The sequence below is a fragment of the Galeopterus variegatus genome, unplaced genomic scaffold (genome assembly GCF_000696425.1).
Source record: "Galeopterus variegatus unplaced genomic scaffold, G_variegatus-3.0.2 Scaffold764, whole genome shotgun sequence".
NCBI lineage: Eukaryota > Metazoa > Chordata > Mammalia > Dermoptera > Cynocephalidae > Galeopterus > Galeopterus variegatus.
Genome location: NW_007726875.1, coordinates 381,107 through 386,369, shown reverse-complemented (window position 1 = coordinate 386,369; position 5,263 = coordinate 381,107).

The following is a 5,263-nucleotide window of genomic DNA, read 5'->3' as shown; positions in this document are numbered from 1 at the left end:
ATGGACCCCTTCCAAGATCAAGCTCCTAATTTTGTCATTCTGAATTCTTCCTGAAGAGAGCACCCTCAGTTGTGTGAGCTTCATGCCCATTGAATCTGGACTGACCCCTGGTTCCACCAACCACATTCCCAGAGATTTCTGCATGGATATGGGGAAGACAGAGCCCAGCACTTGCAAGGGCAGTGCATTTCCAACTTTGGTGTGAATGAAAAACAACTGAAGGTAAGGGTGTTAAACCTGAGACCCTGCTTTGGTCCATCTGAGCTGTGTTCGGTAAGCTGCACATCAAGGCACTGGGTGATTCTGAAACAGGGACCTGGATGCATTACATGAAAATCATGCCCAAGCCTCCCAAAGTCGTTCCTCTGTAGAAGCCCACAAGTTTGGCCCTGTCCCAGGAGCCTCTCAGGGGTGAGGAAAAAGCTCAGTCCCTGACTATTCCTTGGAATCAGGGTGGGCAGAATGGAGGATCTGCCTTTCTCCACATCAGAAACATACCAGTCCATCTTGTTATGCCATCTGCCTGAGTGAAGAGAGTCCACGGTGTCTCCCTGCAGCCCACCAGACCACTCACTCATTTGTTCACTTAAGATACCCAAGACTTGGGCCGGCCTGGTGGCGCACTGGAGAGTGCGCCGCTTGGGAGCGCGGTGGCGCTCCCGCTNAAATGCCCCTGGCCTCACTGGGTTGCAAGGTAGTGGGCAAGACAGACAATTAGGTTACCAGAAAATAAACAAGGTAAATCAGAGCAGAGATACTGCGACAAAGTGAAGATTGGCCAGGGATAATAACTCAAGCATTATTGTATGTGGTGGATGAGGAGAGGAGGGCAAACCTCCCTGAAAAGTCTGACAGAACCACAGCATGGAAAGGTCCGAGAGAACTCCCCAGTCCTAAGGGCCTTGGTGTGGAGCTGGGGAGATTTACTTGTCCTAGAGTCTACACTTCCCAGAAGCCACTCTCGCTGGGAGGGTGTCCCTGGCAGCTGCCCCATTGTGTGTGACCAGTCCCTCAGGATCCCGACTCTCAAGAGATCTTTTTATCAGCCAGAGGCTGGAGCTGGAAAGCCAATCGTTTCATTGAGACTTCTGGGAACTGTCCTTTCTACAAACTCAAGTTCTCTTGGGATGAGAGAAGACTGTGCTGGGCCATGTTTTGAGGCTCTGGCTTCATGGATTTGTCACAAAGTTAATGAAGCTGGAACTCTAAGGTCCCTCACTCTCATGGACCCCTTCCAAGATCAAGCTCCTAATTTTGTCATTCTGAATTCTTCCTGAAGAGAGCACCCTCAGTTGTGTGAGCTTCATGCCCATTGAATCTGGACTGACCCCTGGTTCCACCAACCACATTCCCAGAGATTTCTGCATGGATATGGGGAAGACAGAGCCCAGCACTTGCAAGGGCAGTGCATTTCCAACTTTGGTGTGAATGANGTTACCGGTCAGTAAAAAAAAAGACAAAAAGGAAAAAAAAAAAAAAGATACCCAAGACACAATTATAATGAGAATGCTCACAGACTACATACAGATATAGATATCTATCTCCCAAACACATACATACTAAAATCTCATACACAGAAAAATGACTGGATAACATGTACATATACTGAGATGTCAAAAGTAATAGTTCCTATGAAACAGGAGCATGGGAAAAATTCCTTCCCCTCATGTCTGTGTTTTTAACCTTTTCCATAATTGAGAATTCTTTTCAAAATGGTGAAAAATAAACTTTATTATAAAAGCCCTGTAAATAAGGAATTCTCAAGGGAATTCAAAAAGCAAAAATAAATGTCCTCATAATCTCATGTTCCTGCCACAACTACTATTTTCATGTTTACACTTTCTCTGCTAGAATTTGACCACATCCACCATGTTGTACAGTTACAGTAGAATAAATATTTGTGTTTTACTTGAACTAGACTTATTCTACCATGTTGCTTGTCTTCTCAATTATCATTAATGCCTTCTTACTATTCCTTTGAATGGCTCTACCAAAACTTAAGTCATAGTTCCTCTAGAACTGGGTATAACTTCATGTAAATTGGTATCCTAGTCACTTGTGTATATTTTATTTTTAGTATCACACCTAGGTCCACAAAAGATTTGAGCCTTCGTTGTAGCTTTTTGCTTTTACTAATTCCTTAGGAAAAAATTATCATACATGAAATTGAAGGCTCAAGGAACACAAATGCCATAGTGGTTCTTAGTACAATTGGGTTGTTTGCTTTTCAAAACCATTGCACTAGTTGACACTGATTCACAAAATTCTCTTCAACCCAGATAATGGCAGGCATGTATGAGTCCGCTCAGGCTGCCATAACAAAATACCACAGGCTGGGTGGCTTAAACAACAGAAATTTATTTCTCTCTTTGTTCTGGAAGCTGAACAAGATCAAGGTGCCATTGGGGTTGGTTTCTGGTGAGCCCTCTCTTCCTGGCTAGAGACGGCCGCCATCTGCTATGTCCTCTTCCCTATGCACGCACAGAGAGAGCATTCTCCGCTGTCTCTTCCTAAGGACACCAGCTCTATTGGATTAAGGCCCCACCCCTATGACATTTAACCATAATTATCTCCTATGTCCAAATATCATCACATTGGAAACTAGGACTTCAACACAGAACTTTGAGGGAACACAATTCAGTCCATAAAACAGAGGGCATGTAAGCATCTTCCCATTAAAACATATTCCCGTCATGCCAGGTTTATGTGATTTACCTTTCCCTTTGAACACAGCCAATTTCTCACACTCTGTATGAACCAGCCACAAACTCCACTCATTCTCAGTGCCCTCCCAGGGTTTCCCCAGATATCCTATATACTTTTGAGTCCCAGGTCAGTGTTCGTGGTCTGTACACTTTTCCTGGAGAAACTGGGACCACCTTCTTGTGCCTCCCATCGGCTTCCTCTTTCTCAATGGCCTCTGTTGCTGCAACTTTGTGTAGAAGTTGACACACTTGGTTCAGACCTACTGCCCCCAGTGCCTGAGCCAGCCCAGCCTCCCCTGGGGTTAACAAGTGGGAATATCTGGCTCTGTTTCCCTCTAAAATAAATCGTCCATGAGTGCTCCTAAAATAAATCATCCAAGAGTAGTGGTGGTATAGGGGAATAGCAAAAATTCCTGAAATCTTCTATGTTCATTTTTTTTGTTGTAGTTTGGGAAAAGAAATTCTGAAACTATTTTGAAGGCATTTTAGGATTCATTAAATTGGTAAATATTGATTTTTGGGGTACTGGTCTTCTGTGTTGAAGGGACATAAAAATGTGGAATGGGGCCGGCCCTGTGGCGCACTGGAGAGTGCGCTGCTTGGGAGTGTGGCGGCGCTCCCGCCAAGGGTTCGGATCCCATGTGGAGACCGGTTCCCGCTCACTGGCTGAGCGCGGTGCGGGCGCAACACCAAGGGTTGCGATCCCGTTGCTAGTCCCCGGTGCGGGCGCAACACCGAGGGTTGCGATCCCGTTACCGGTCAGTAAAAAAGACAAAAAGGAAAAAAAAATGTGGGATGGAGGGAGTCAGGTTGGAAATGGAGGTTTTGCTGCGTATGTATGTGTATATGCACAGATACATCTTGTGCATGCACCTATGCACATTTATATATGTACATATATTTCACATATGAAATATTATATACATAAGTATGTTTCATAGCTCAGCAGAAGACACCCTATTAGCAATGTACACAGCTAGTTCCCAAGTCTTGGTCTCTAATACCATTGCCCACTAAAAGGAACCAGCTCTTTGGAGAAACAGCTGATTTTAGTCCTGAGGAAGGGTAGAAACACGATGAGTTTGAAACATCTCATTATACCAAAAAGCAAGGAAGTGCTCAAAAAATGGAGGCATGTCGGGCCGGCCCGGTGGCGCACTGCTACAGTGCGCCGCTTGGGAGTGCGGTGGCGCTCCCGCCGAGGGTTCGGATCCCACATACAAACCGGTTCCCGCTCACTGGCTGAGCAAGGTGTGGGAGCAACACCGAGGGTTGCGATCCCGTTGCCGGTCCCGGTCCAGTACGGGCGCGACACTGAGGGTTGCGATCCATTGCCGGACACGAAAAAAGACAAAAAAAAAAAAAAATGGAGGCATGTCAAAAGGACACAGGGACCACCCTGAAAAGACTCCCATTGGCCACATCTGGGACAACTTGAGCACCAAAATAACTAAGCAACAGTTATAATAGCAATAAACTATAAATCATTAACCACTGAAAAAACCAGAAATCCATGAGTCCATTCCAATTATAAAGATAAATAAATGAGAAGAGGGTGCCAGTTGGCAGTGGAATGGAGGGCCAGCCCATAAATGTGGAAAGAGGGCTACTGCTGGAAAGTCATCACTTTGTAACCATCATGGTAAAGACTGATTTAGGCAAGAATCATCAATGAAGGCTAAATATGAGGGAGGGCAGGATTTTGATAAGGAGCAGGGTATTTGCATGATCTTAAAGCATCTTCCCACAGATTGCTTATTAGATAAAAAGGAAAAAAAAAATAAAGTGGAGAAATTGAACACTTTGACCCAGTGAGCAACGGAAGCATCACAAACAGGACTGTGGACTTCACACAGCCCAGATGCAGGAGCGTATACAGAAATCCTGGGCAAGTGGGGTAAAATGTTGATAATAGGTAGGTCTTGGTGAGATGTGTACAAATGTTCTTTGTACTATTTTTATTATTTCTGTGCCTTTTGTATGAGTTTGAAATTATTTCCAAATAAAGTTTTTAAAGTAATATAAACAAAAAAAGGCACAGGCATCTAGCTGTGCACTGAGACATGAGATGAGAAACTGAAGAGACGAGATGCCAGGCTTCATAATAAACAACTCATCCATGGCCCAAGAGCTAAGAGTGGGATGTGTCATAGGGGGAGATCTCCCTGTGGCAGCAGAAGGTGAACTCATGGGTTAGGCCAGGAATGAGAGTTGAAAGGACACAATTAGACTTGGGGGAGGGGGTAGTCAGGCTAAGAGGGGAACTGAGTTCAGTAACCATGGCAGAGACAGGCACCCAGATAGACAATTCCCAGCCCCTTGCAAGTGACTGGGGCCACAGGATCATTTCTCTCCAGTGATATGTGAGTGGCAGCGATGTATATCATCTCCCAAGTGAATGATGTGTCTTCCCCAAGAGTTCCAAAGGGTCCAGTGGAGAGTGGAGCTACAATAGGGATGGAGACAGGATCCCCAAATCACTGCATGGAGCAGAGTGAACCTCCCACCCACACACAAACAAGCAGCTGCAACAACAACCACAAGACAATGAACTATCA